General features: G+C 45.9%; 1 long non-coding RNA gene across 1 annotated transcript; it reads right to left on the reverse strand.

The window, feature by feature from the left end:
• Nucleotides 1-203: 203 nt before the first annotated feature.
• LOC129052238 (uncharacterized) lies at nt 204-9,644 on the reverse strand. Its single transcript, XR_008517181.1, has 4 exons — nt 9,472-9,644; nt 9,205-9,295; nt 7,525-7,663; nt 204-287 (listed from the first exon to the last, which is right to left on the reverse strand). It is a non-coding gene; the product is annotated as an uncharacterized LOC129052238 (long non-coding RNA).
• Between the last annotated feature and the right edge of the window lie 4,193 nt (nt 9,645-13,837).

Genomic DNA, 13,837 nt, shown 5'->3' on the forward strand with positions numbered 1-13,837 from the left:
AAAATTAAAAGTTACATATGTTGCTTGCGTAATAGGGATAGTGCTGTTCTAGATGCTATAATTATTAACAGATGCTATAATTATTAACATTTATTGACCATCTATGTGCTAGTCACAATGCTAAATGTTTGCCATGAATTATTTTATTTTCACCTCAAAACAACTGTTTTGCAAATGAGGAAACCAAAAATTAAGTAACTTGCCCATTCAATTATAAGCAGAGCAGGTGAAATAAAACTTGTGTCTGACAAGCCCAGAGGCAAACTGGGCACTTGGAGCCAAATTATCTGAGAAAAAGTGCAAGAGAGTGGACATACTTAAGCCAAACTCATGGGAGGCATGAGAACTCTTTACAAATACTTCAAAGAGGCCGGTGTTACAGATCACACCTGTAATCCCAGCACTTTGGGAGGCCGAGGTGGGTGGATCACAAGGTCAGGAGCTTGAGACCAGCCTGGCCAATATGGTGAAACCCTGTCTCTACTAAAAATACAGAAATTGGCCAGGTGTGGTGGCAGGCACCTATAGTCCCAGCTACTCGGGAGGCTGAGGCAGGAGAATCTCTTGAACCTGGGAAGCGGAGGTTGCAGTGAGCCGAGATCACGACACTACACTCCAGCCTGGGTGACAGAGTGAGACTCCATCTCAAAAAAAAAAAAAACAAAAAACTTCAAATACTGTCATGTGGGTGGAGAAATAAACATTCCAAGTGGCTCCCGGGGGAGGAGCTTGATGATTCTCAGATGGTTGTTTCCTGCCAATGTTTTTCTTCTGAGCTCCAGGGTCATAAATCCAAATACCTTCTCGACTCACCCAGTTGCATCTCTCTTAGGTATTTCTTTTTTAAAAAATTAATTTTTTTAAAGTTCTGGGGTACACATGCAGGATGCGCAGGTTTGTTACATAGTGTGCCATGGTGGTTTGCTGCACCTAACAACCCATCACCTAGGTATGAGATCATGTCCTTTGTAGGGACATGGATGAAGCTGGAAGCCATTATTCTCTTAGGTATTTCAGGCTGAACATGGCCAAAGCTTGTTTTGGTTTCTTTCCTTAAAAGCTTGTTCCACCATTAGGGTTCTAAGCTCAGTAGATGACATTGATATGCATGTGAGTTCCCATGATAAGAACATGGGCACCATCAGGGACTCCTTTCTCTTCTTTGCCCCGGACATTTGCAAACTCCTCATGAGTTGAAAAAGCATACCTTGCTTGTTTCTCTGTTTATATTGGTTATCTAAGGCTGTGTAACGAATTCCCTTCAAAGTTCGCAGCTTAAAACAATGAACTTTACAAGCTCAGTTTCTGTGGGAGAGGATCCAGGAGCAGCTGAGCTGGGTCCTCCAGTCTGGGTCTCTCAGAAGGATTTGATCTGATGCTTCAATCAAAGCATCAGCTGGCGCTGCGGTCATCTGAAGACTTGCCCGGAGCAAAATCCACTCCCAAGTGTGCTTGTGTGGTTATCGGTAGGATTTATTTCCTTGTTGGGCGTTGGCTGGAGGCTCCTCTCAGCTCTTTGCCACATGGGCCTCTCCATAGGGCAGCTCATATCATGGCCCCAGCCTTCTGTCAGGGTGAGGGAGAGAAGGCTAGGAAGACAGAGCCTTTTGTAACCTAATCTCCAAAATGATATCGTATCATTTTTGCTACATTTATTAGAAACAAGTAAGTCCAATCTACATTCACATGGAAGGATTACATTAACAGCCAATGCATGAACGCCAGGTACTGAAGGTCATTGGTAGCATCTTGAAGCTGTCAGCCACATATCCCAACCATGACTCTGATCAGCATACTGTTGGTCATTGTATTCCATTCTTACCGCCGTAATATCTCGGCTATTTGTTTCTCTGCAGCCTTACTACCTCTTTTGTGGTTCATTGTCATCTTTCACCTGGACAGTTGCAAAAGCCTCTTGGCTGGTCTTCCTGCCTTCTGTCTTCCTTCTTCCATCCGTGTCCCGTTTCTGGCTTTGTGGCCGAGGCAGGAATGGGTGATGGTGGTGTGTGGTGAGCAAGGAGTCTAGTTCCAGACTGGTCCATTAGAACATGGGTGGGTCCATTTGCAGAGTGATTACAGTCCAGGTCAGGTATGAGCCCCAGAGGCATGTTCTGGGTTGTGAGGAAGAGGACAGGTAGGAGTGACGAGAGCCTGAGCTTTCACGAGGAGCCTAAGAAGCCCGGCTACAGGAGCAGGGGCTTGGAATAGAGGCCCAAAGCAGAAGGCAGAGCTCTGAATGTGGCTTCTTAGTGGTGGTTCCATCCTCAGAATGCCATTCTGTGACTGTGCCTTGGAACCGGAATTGGGCACCAGTTGTCACCATGGGCCCTGTTGCACCAGGCAGGCTGCCGCTGGCCACTGAGTGACCACTTGGTCCACTGCAGCCTCATGCGCCATTGGTAGCAATATCATTTCCTTCCATGCCTTCCACCTGCAGAGACAGAAGGGGCGAGCCAGGAGCAGGGCTCTCCCAAGGCCTCCCTAGCGGCTGTGAGAAATTCGCTGATCTTGTTGGACATGTCTTGCCAGATTCTACTCTCCCTTTGAAACTAAACTTGCTCTATTTTTAGAAAGCACAGAATAGTGGAGAGAACACAGGCTCTGGGGCAGGCAACTCTAAGATTGGAGTCTGTCTCTACTACTGATTACCTGTGTATCCTTGGGAAGTTATTTACCTTCTCTGAGCCTCAGCTTTTTGGTCTGTAAAATGGGGATAGCAAAGCTTACCCTATGAGATAAATATGAGAAAACATTCACAGGTGCATACAGCACAGTGCTTGTTCAATAGTGGGAAATCAAATCAAATGGTTTGGGAAGAGAAGTATGCGGAGCACATAGGGGCTGCCTCAGAGGTGGGTTCTTCAACCACACAGGTGTTGTGGATAGGATCCAGGGCTTCAGGGATGAGAAGTGGGGATTTGGCAGAGAAAGCTGTGGCCGATGTTTCTGGGAGGCAGATTTTGATTCCACACAATGAAAAATTTTCTGCCTTTCAGAGCTTTCCTGAACAAAGTTGCTTTCCTGTGGAGGAGGTGAGTTTCTTGTCCTTAGAGGTGTTCAAGCAAAGCTAGAATGGCCACTTGGTGGGGATGTTGCAGAGAGGATAAAATATCAGGGCGCTGCTTGCAAGAGATTGTTAAGGTCCTTTCTAATCCCTAGGAATTAACATTTAAGAGAAATCTGAATGTAACAAATATGACATAAATACATGACAGCACTTTCTTAGCTGCAAGTCAGTGTGAGGAAAGGGGTGGTCATTGGATTTCCAAAGGCTGGGGTTTGAAGGCACTGCTGATTTAGGAAGGAGGTGGAGCCACAGCTCACATTTGAAGGGACCTCCTGCAGCTACAGAAATTACTCTTTGGAATAGACAAAGGACATATTGCAGGCAACCTGTGGTTTGTAGCATAGCTGGGGAAATCAGCATCCCAGGAATGGTTGTTACCCACCACTTGGACAGGAAATGTCGCAGACAAAGCCTTGTTTTCTGCTGCAGGAATTAAAGTTCAGAGGCAGCTGCAAGAAAATCAATACCAAGCTGCTAAACCCTTAATGAACGACAGCAAAAGGCTGATGGTGTTGCCTAAAACAGCTTTTTTAAAGCTGCTTGTCTGGGGTGAGAGTGTTAACAATAATTGATTGAGCTCCTATGAGGTGTGGTTTCCAGGGTGCAGCTGCGCAATGTAGGGAAATGCACATTGGATCCAGGAGCAGTCGCCACAGGCTCATGTCTTGCTTGGAAGCTTAGTCATCGGGTTACTGAGTCAGTTATTAGTGTTAGCAACTTGGGAGTCCTGTTGTTAGGCCTATATGCACGCAGCCACTCCTCTCCACACCCCACTGGGTCGGGTCCTCTGGCAAAAGATCAATAGCCAGATCAGAATCAAAGTTCCTGTTTTAGCCATGATTGAACAAGTGCACCAGGTCCCAATTCATTGCCCTCTGGGAGAAGCAGAGCTCGAGGAGCTTGTTCTGGCTGCTAGGCTTAACTAGGCTTCCTGTTTCCTACTCACTTTTGCTTAAATTGGAGGTTTTTTCGTTTTGTTTTGTTTTGTTTCAAACAAACCTATAACTCGACGGAGAAAATGAGCAACCTGGCAGAAGGGAGGGCGAAGGTATATGGCACATCACCCATCGGTGAAGTGGAGCTCAGTAAATGCCACTCCCTGAATAACCCCATTAGCCATTCCTCCTCTCCAGGGGGCTGAAAGTGTGAGTAGCAATTTCTTTCTTCAGGACCTAGGCAGAAACTTAAAGGGTTAAGAGAAAAGATGTTTCCCACTGGGCCATTTAACTCATCCTATTTCCCACTTCCCCATTTATCAAGTGGGCACAAAATATCCTCCCTGTTTTCTGTACAGGGTTGTTGTAAGAAACAAATCAAATTACCTCCATACGAGTGCGTGGTAAGCCAAACCACTCCCTGCAATCAAATGGGATGTGGTACTTTTGTTTGCAACTTGGAGGAGGAATCCCAAGGGACAGAAGAAATAACAGGGAACTGTTGTTTTGATTAACCCCCTTTGAATCCTTACAGCCTCCCTGTAGGCAGATATTAACATTCTTATTTTATTTTTGAGATGGATTCTCCCTCTGTCACCCAGGCTGGAGTGCAGTGGCATGATCATGGCTCACTGCAGCCTCGACCTCTTGGGCTGAAGCAATCTTGCCACCTCAGCCTGTTGGGTGGCTAGGACTACAGGTGTGTGCCACCATGCCTAGCTAATTTTTTTGGTATTTTTTGTAGAGATGAGGTTTCACCATGTTGCCCAGGTTGGTCTTGAACTCCTGGGCTCAAGCGATCTGCCTACCTCGGCCTTCCAAAGTGTTGGGATTATAGGCATGAGCTACGGTGCCCAGCCAACACTCTTGTTTACAAATGAGGAAACAAGTAGGGTAATCAATCATCTGGGCTTGCCCAGAACTAAGGGGTTTTCTAGGATATGTGACTTTCAGTGCTAAATCCTAGAAAGTTCTCAGCAAACCAAGATGAGCTAGTCACCCCAAACTCAAGTCTGGAAACTTTGAGTGACTGTCTTAAACCCCGAGGCTGTTGAATATCATTGTTGTATTGGAATGCAGGACAGTTACCCTAGTATTTATGTTCTTTCTTGCACCCCTTTCTGCTAACACTCTCATTGGGCTGACAAAATGTGCACATATGAATGAGTTGCAGGCCAAGAAGATGTGCTAATCAATGTCATGGGGTTTCACAGGAAACAGAAAGCTTTGCTACAAAGGGGTGCTTTGCTGTGATACCTTAGATCTCAATCTTCAATGGTTCTCTTTTAAGGGTTTACTTAAGAATATACCTAAGTTGGATATGGTCATAGATGAAGTCCTGCTTTATAAGCCAGGTGGCACATTGACTAGCATCTTTATAGCGATTTTTAAAATCTTGTTTGGTGGCTCTTAAACTTTAGTACCAGGGCCAGGTTATTAAAAAGGCACACTTGTGGGGCTGCCATCAGATATCCTGATTCAATGTGTCCTAGGAGGGGCCCAGTAACTGCATCTGGGTGACCTGGTTAAGTCATCCCTTCCCTCTGCTCTTCCTGGAACTATTGCAACAGCCATGTAACCGGCCTCCTTGTCTGTAAAGAATCCCTCAGTGACTTTCCATCAGCTCCGGAATCAACCCAAGCTCTTTAGCCTGGCTGACAAGGTTCTCCAGGTGCTGGCCCCAGGGTCCCTTACAGCCTCCTCACCTGCCAGACTTGGCCTGCTATCTGGACTCCCTCAGCCTTGTTGTGCAGATAACCTGGCTTGCTGTGCTGCTGCTGCTTCCCGGGGTCGCTCTTCATTGCATGGCTCCCCTTCCTCCCCATCTTTAGGCATTGACTTCTCCCACTCTTTCTCCAAGATGCTGTTCAGGCATCCTCAACTCCAGAAAGATGCCCCTGGCTTTTCCCACATGCACTGCCCTCGTGGAGGGGAGATGCATCTGATGGCAATAACTTACACATACCCTGAGAATGACCCTGTCTTGCAGACACACCTGAATGTGTGTTCCAAGTTAGAGAATCTGGGAGTAGCCAACCTGGAGATTTGTTCCTTGTCTCTGAGGAAAATCTGAGCCCCCACCTGTCCTGTGGAACACTGGCAGTACAAGGGATCGAGGCCTCAGTTTGGGGTTGAATAAAGGTTGACAGGTGTAAGTTGTTAGGGAAAGGGTGCTAAGTGAAAATGGTATATAAACTCCATGGGTTTTGCAAGTGGCTCCAGTTTTTCTGCCCAGCCCACTACCACTGGGCTGTGTGGTTCTCTTGTCCAGCCCCCAACTGCTGTACTTTCTCCCCTTTATGTAAACCCTCAATAAAACTCTATGTCTCATTCACTGGCTCTGGGTCTCTTCTTCGGCCTCTTGAACGTGGTGCCATTGCCATTGGAATCAATAGGGGTTTGGCACACCACCTACCCATTTTAGGTGGCCTTCAGTATCATTTGAATAACCCATCAGGGTCCGCCTTTCCCACTGAACCGTGAGTTTCCAGAGGGCAGAAACTGGTTCTCAGTTCCTAACATAAGGACCCTAAAGGTGCTTGTTGAAACAGATCAGACCAGGGTGGAGGCAGGAGGCATTGTCTACCTGGCATTGGCTCTGTGAGCTCCCAAAAGCCCTCTGTGGTACTGATTACCTACTCTGAGCACAACAGATCAAGACACAAGGCACTCAGCAACATTGCAATCATTAGTTTCAATTGCTGGGGTGAGAAGGGATTAGGGAATAGCAAACTGACAACCTGGCTTATTCTGAGGGCTAAATTAGGAACAAGATTGGCATGCTAATGGGAAAAATAGTGAGCCTGAGAGGTGGTGTATGTTAGAGGGAATTTGGGGATGTGACATGGTGCTGCTAAAAGTTAAAGTCAGGCGACTTAAGGTTTAGAGATTAACAGTGGCTCTTGACAGAGAGGCCACTTGGTAGAATCACACTCTCTTTGACAGTCCTTATCTCAGTATTTAACTGTAATAAATTGGTAAACTCCCTAATGGCAAGAACTTGCCTATTGCCATTGTATTAGCGCCTGGCACGTAGTAGCAGCACAATAAATTTTTGTTGAATGAATGACCATTCTAAAAACTGCTTTCTGCCTCCACTTTCCACAGGGAGGTCTGATCTACCCTAATCTTTTAAGCCAATTTGCCTTTCTCCATCCTATATCCTTGCTGGGCTAGGAAAGTGAGCCCCACTTTCTGGCCATTCTGACTTCTCTATCTTTGTTCCAGAACTGCTTGGGCTCTGGTCTCTTCTCTGGGGTAAGGACCTGGATCCTGCCTCTGGCCCCAGATCCTGGGCTTCTTCTATGTGTTATTTGGCATCTAGACCTAGCCTTGCCCATGTTTATGGGCTTGGTCTGCATCTGCCACCGATATATCAGGTCCAGTTCTGGCATGGATGCTGTGGAAACTGCCATCTCTACTGGCTTCTTGGTGGGCCCCTGGTCTGGTCAGCACCAGCCCTTGTGAGAAGAGGACAATGACTTCTCGCAATTGCTGATGCCAGTCTCAGCCCCTGCATACCTTCCATCTCAGGCTGCCTTCCACCACCATCTTTAAGATGTTAGAGTGGGTTGGCTCAAACCCTTGGCATCCCGGGGTGGGCCCAGTATGGTCCTCCTCTTTGAGAGTTGAAAATCTTCACATTTATTTAAGACAAGTCCTAGGTTTGGTTAGAAAAAAAAACAAACAGAAATGAGGTTTCTAGAGGCCTTCCAAGGAAACCTCTGATTGGGCTGGATCAGAACAGGCAACTCTGGAGGAATTATAGTCCCAGTGAATGTTGCGTGTGAGTGTGCATATGTGTGGTGTACATGGTGTGGAAAGCTGTGTGGGGTGCATACATGGGGTATGTATGCTGTGTATATGTGTGTGGCATGTATACATGTTATGTATATACATGTGGTATGTGTGCATGGTATATGTGGTATGTATACGTGTGGGTTGGTGTGCACAGGGCATGTACACATGTGTATACACACATGCAGGTGTATGTGTGGGGTGTGTACATGGTATCTACCCCTATGTATATGTGTGTGGCATGTGCGTGTGTGTGGGTGCCCATGGTACATATGTGTGTGGTGTGTATCAATGTTTGTGTGGGTATGTGTTATGCAGAGTGTGTATATGCATGTGTTGTATGTAGCTTGTGTATACACATGTGTGGTATATGTATATGTGGCATGTATGCACATGTGGTATGAATGTGTGAGGTATACATGGTCCATATACATGTGTACTGTGTGTGTATGTGGTCCTGAGGTCCTGACCAGGATGGGGGCAGGTACAACTCAGAGCTGTTTGAGCAGGACATGGCTTGAAGGGTATGTGGGAGCCAAGGTCTCTGGTGGGGGAGGTGTTCAGAGCCTCAGAATGTGGGAGATGGAGACAAAGCTGTGGTCAGCCAGGGGAGCAGGAGGCCAGTTGATATGAAATGGCCCAGAGCGAGGCCATGGGCAAGGGAGTGCTGGCATCTCTATTCTCAGAGCTGTGTGGGCTGGGTCCGCTGACTTAAAGGGCAGCTCTGGCAGGGAGCTGGGCAGTGCATGCCTCTGCTGACCATTGTCCACAGACGTTTATTAGCATGAGGCAGTGCCAGGCCCTGCGTGAGGTGCCGAAGAGAACTGACAGATGAGGTTCCTGCTCACAGAAAACAAATATGAGGACTGAGAAGCTGGGGACGGGGGATGGGGAAGAGGTATGGGGAGAGGAAAGGAGGGAAGGAGAGGCAGAGATTCCTGGGGCTGGGATGGAGCACAAAGAGTAGAGGCTGTCCAGCTGCTTGGACTGAGGAGGGGAGGATCACACTAGAATTACGGACCTGTATTCAATTTGTTCCAATTCTTCCCATCAAAACAGAGGTCATTTCTTTGAGTGATTATTAAAATACAGTGAATCTGGACCCCCCTACTGGGTTTGTTGGTTTCCCCAAGCTCCCGAATCTGGCTCCCCACTCACTATCATCTGGACATCCAGTCGGCCCACAAATCCCAGACTGCTGGGGAAGCCGTATTAGGTTATTTGGGAGATAAGAGCCTCCTTTTCCTTTCCTCCCCCCACATTTCAGTTCCGGATTTTTTTTTTTTTTCTGCCGTGTTAGCAAATTTGATGGATGGTGGCAAATGCTTGAGGATAAAATACTGTAATCAGGAAAGTGTCCCCTCCCTCCCTCCCTCCTCCTCTGTCCCTGGGTCTGGTGCTCACCGTTTTTGTGGAGTCAGCAGATAGATGGATGGCTTTTGCTAATGCTTTGCTGGAGTGATAGGATGTGTGGCAGGAATAACCCTGCAGGCTCCTGAGAAAAAGAAAAACAGGAATAGCTCAGAGAAGTGGGGGAACTGAGAGGGAGAAAGGGGAGGGGAGAAAATCGGAGTGAACTGGAGATCCCTGCTGTGGCCCTGCCCACAGTGTCTGATGGTCCAGACCCTATTACCCAAACCCCTAAATTGAGCAATGGCAACAGACTCTTACCTGGTGCCTTCAGCTCCAGGCTCAACCCCCTCAATCCTTTCATCTGGCACTCTGCCATAATGATCTAAGGCACAAATCTCCCATAGTCCTCCCTCACTCTCACAACTTCCATGGCTTCCTACTGCCCATCAAATCCTGTGTAAACACCACAGTCTAGCATCAAAGGCTCTCTGTGACATCACTCCATCTATTAGCACCCCATTTTGGATACCCTTGCTATTGGCCAGTTTTGCAAAAAGTTATTCCTAAACATGGCTTTCTGGCCTTTGTGTGACTATACTCTTATCTCTTTCCCCATATGCTCTTTTCCTCCTATTCTCCCATCTTAGCCTTTGGAAATCCCATCTGACCTTTAACTCCCACCGCAAATGTCATATTTGCCATGCTGACTTTGTAAGTCCCCTTGTCAGATAACATTCTGTCACCTGCTACAGCACTTATTTCTCAAAACCTTTTGTTAGTATTACTCATGTTCGTGTCTGTCTTGGCCATTAGATTGTGAACTTGTGAGGACTGAGCCAGATTTCTTTCTCCGTGGTGGTCTGTCCTATCACATGTTTAACAGGTTCACTGTGTTGAGTTGAAATTTGTTGAATTCAGGTACATAATTGCAAAATATTCTACTTGATAAGGCAAAATTAATGTTACAGCAGTTTGATGCAGAGTGTACATTTGCTGAAAACTGTCGTCTTGCTGGAGGAAGGACGAGAATCTGTTTTCTAGAGGACTTTTGAGCTTGTCTTCTGAAAGCCTTTCTGTCACAGTTTGGTAGCGTATCAGTCAGCTTTTGCTATGCTACAACCTCAAACTCTCACTGGCTTATGATAAACATTTATTTTCTTGCTTGTGAGTTGATCAAGCTAATCTTGGCTCCAGGTCATGGCTTGGGTTCAGGTCTGAGTCTTATAGTTCCTTCTTTTCCTTGGATTAGTAACTCCCTGGAGTGTGCTCTTCTTATAATGGATTCCAGGAGTGTCAGAGGCCAAACCAAACCCTAAAAGCATATTTGTAGCCTCGGTTTGTGTTATCTCCACAACCCTATTGGCCAAAGCAAATCAGATGGCCAAGCCCAACATCAATGGGCCAAGGAAATATATGCTGCTGAGGTAGTGGTAGGAGCTGCAAAGTCATATGGCAAAAGGCTTGGACGTGCAATTCTAATAAGGGAGGGAGTAAAGAATTGGAGATAGCAATCCAATCTACCTCCAGTGATCTCAGGGTTGGGGAAGAAAACCCCTACAGAACAGGTACAAGAACAAAGAACTTAAGGATAAAGAGCAGACATAGGAGCAATAGTACATAGTTTAAAATGAAAAGATCGATATTTATGTCTATGACCAGATTGGAACTTGCTAACCATCTGTTCATGATGAAAACCCTTAAACTCTCTGAACTTCATTTTCTCCTGCCACAAAATGGAGACAAAAGTACAATTACTATACTTATTGGGAGGGGAGCTTGTGAACAAGCAGGTGAAAATGCTTTGCTAGCTGAAAGAGCCCAAGCAGGGGAAGAAGCTAATGGGAGCAACTGTCCCCAGTGGTCAGGGAAGGTGGAGAAGATGAGAGAGGTTCACGGCAGTACAACGCAGGAGCCTCGGTCCATCTCAAGTCCACCTGCTTGGGGCATCAAGTTTTCTGCCCCAGCCAGGCAAGGGCTTAGCCCTAAGTTGTGTGTTCTCACACACACCTCTGACCTCTGCCCCATCAAGGTGCCCATCCCCATCTCAGATTCTGGGTTTCACCCAAACCTGTGTGAACAGTGTGGATAGGGCCTCTAAGAGTGGCTGTGAGGATCCAGCACTAGAAGCAACAGCATGGTGCTAGGCACATGGCACAGGCCCAATACTGAAACAAAACAATACATTTACCAAGTGAATGTGGATTAATGCACACATCTGTTTCAGACGTTTCCTCACTCAGTACAATTGACAGAAATGCCATCCGTTCATCTCTTGCAGGCATCCACCAGGATGTGGAAATTGCTTAGATTAACTTGTTAAATCCATCAAAATCGTGTTTGTTAAAATGGGATTTTATGTGTTGACCACATAAATATTCATAACTTTATGACAATGCCCAAGCACATACCACTGCTTCTGCATCCTTGCCACTCTGCCAGGAGAAAACATCACGTGACAACAAAACGGAGCCTGTGTTATTTACCTGACAGTGTGTTCTATACCTCGGAGCAGGGCTTTGCCAAGCAGGGGTTTTTCTGACAGACAGTATCCAGCTGCTATTCCCTTCCCCACCGTCCTCTGCAGAACTAGCTCATGGCCCATTTTCCCTGCTGTTCCCAAGCACACCTAGTACTTGCTTTATCCATCAAACTCAAGTCCTTTCTTTCAGGAGAAAGAAATCGATAGAAATTGATTTGAAAATGTCAAACCTTATCAACTGTTAACTGTCACTCCAAGCCAGATATTTTAAGGATAGTGTAGACATTTGATCTCACCAAGTCCCTTCTCCTGGCTCTGAAAGTCTATGGCGCCACCAGTCAACCTCTAAATAGTCTCTGGGGGCCCATTAGAGAGGGAGGTGGCATAGCACAGTGGCTAAGTGTGTAGGCTTAGGAGCCAGACTGCTTGTGTTTAAATTCTGGCCCCATTATTTAATGGCTGTGTGGCTTTGGGAAGGTTATTTAACTTCTCTGTGCCTCAGAAGTCTCATTTTGCACCTTAGGATAATAATAAGATATACTTCATAGGGCAGTGAGAACTAAATGACAACCTGTGTAAGCCACTTATAAAATATGGAGAATGTTACAAGTGCACCATTAATATTAATCACTATTTATTATTTATATGCCACTTTGCTAGGCATCGAGGGTTATAAATAAGGCCAGTTGGGAGAGGCAAGGCATACACAAGGCAAATGGGGCACCTGATACATAGAGACTGAAGTCTGAAGTCCTGGGTTTGAATATCAGTTCTACCACTTACTTCTCCAGGATTTTGAGCAGTTTCCCTGGAACTGTTTCACCTGTAAAATGGCGAGTGAAAATCACAGTGATTGACAAGCCAGCTTGTTGTATGTTTCTAGTTAGAAAACCACTTTGAGACTAGAAAAGCACAGTGCATTTGTTAGCAATTTTATACCAGCGAAAGGTCATTCTGTGATATGGAGTGGCAAATGCTAAATGCCAAATGTGTAGGACACAGAAAGGTTCAGCATCAAGAGAGACACTTTGAGCAGAGATTGTCATAAAGTGCTTACCAGGAAAGGTGGGATTGAGCTGGGCTTTCAGAGGAGGCAGGCTTTGGAAAGTCCAGAAAATACTGCCTGGCATATACGAGGCCCAACTTTTAGCAAACAGAGATATAAGCTTAGGAGAGGTCTTGATTTAGCAAAGAGAAATTCTGAAGTGACTTCTTTTTACACTTGGGGAAGCATCTGGATTATTACAATCAGGTGTGTCACCTGATGTGGGTGTTAGTAACTTCCTGGATTTTGCAAGGAGTCTAGCTCAGAGTGGGCAAAAGTTGAAGAGGAACACAAGGTAGGAGTTGATGCAGTTGGCCAGGTGAGAAATGATGGTGGCTTGGGCTAGGACATTATAGCAGTGGCAGTGGAGAAACCCAGACAGAGGCAAGATCTTTTTTGGAGGTAGAGCTGTCAGGACTCACTGATTTATTCATTCAGTTTATTAATTCAGCTGTTCTAGGCTCTGGGGATATAGCAGTAAACAAAACAAGCAAAAATGTGCTTATATAGGTTAAGTACTGGTGGGAGGTAGAATGCAGGGGAAGAAAGGGGAGTAAAAAGGATGATTCCCAGGTTTCCTGCCTGAGGGGATGGAGTGATATTTGCTTCATAATGCGATTTTGCTACCCTTTGTTACAAGTTGCTAAGGGGCATCATCTTGCCTCGATTTATCCAGTTCCTTCTCTTCTTTGTGAAGCTCTGGATCTTCTTTGTTCTTTGTTCCATCATCTGCATCCTACCGCCAGGGACTAATGGGAGTCAATTCTCAGTGTCTATTAATATGCCGAAAGGTTACCTTTTACATAATCTCTTCACATACCTGTACAGTTCCACCTATGATGTAGATACACATGGTGCTGGGTTTAAGGTTTCTTCTCCCTTGTTATACTCTGCAAGGTGCTATTCACAACCAATTAACCCCTTTGCTCTCTTGCAGGGATGGGAGGACTCATAATCCTGCCCTGCATTGAGTAGCACGTGGTAGCTCCCTGGTTGAATCTGACTTTAAAATGATCCCACTTGGACAGGTGATGCAGCTTTCATTGCGCTTGCTGCATGCCACGATCCAAACCCTTCTTTCTACATTTTACTACATAACTTTCTATATTTTACTACATACGTCTTTTTGACCAGCCAGTGTTGGACAAATTGAACTAAGA

The sequence above is a fragment of the Pongo abelii genome, chromosome 21 (genome assembly GCF_028885655.2).
Source record: "Pongo abelii isolate AG06213 chromosome 21, NHGRI_mPonAbe1-v2.0_pri, whole genome shotgun sequence".
NCBI classification, from domain to species: Eukaryota; Metazoa; Chordata; class Mammalia; order Primates; family Hominidae; genus Pongo; species Pongo abelii.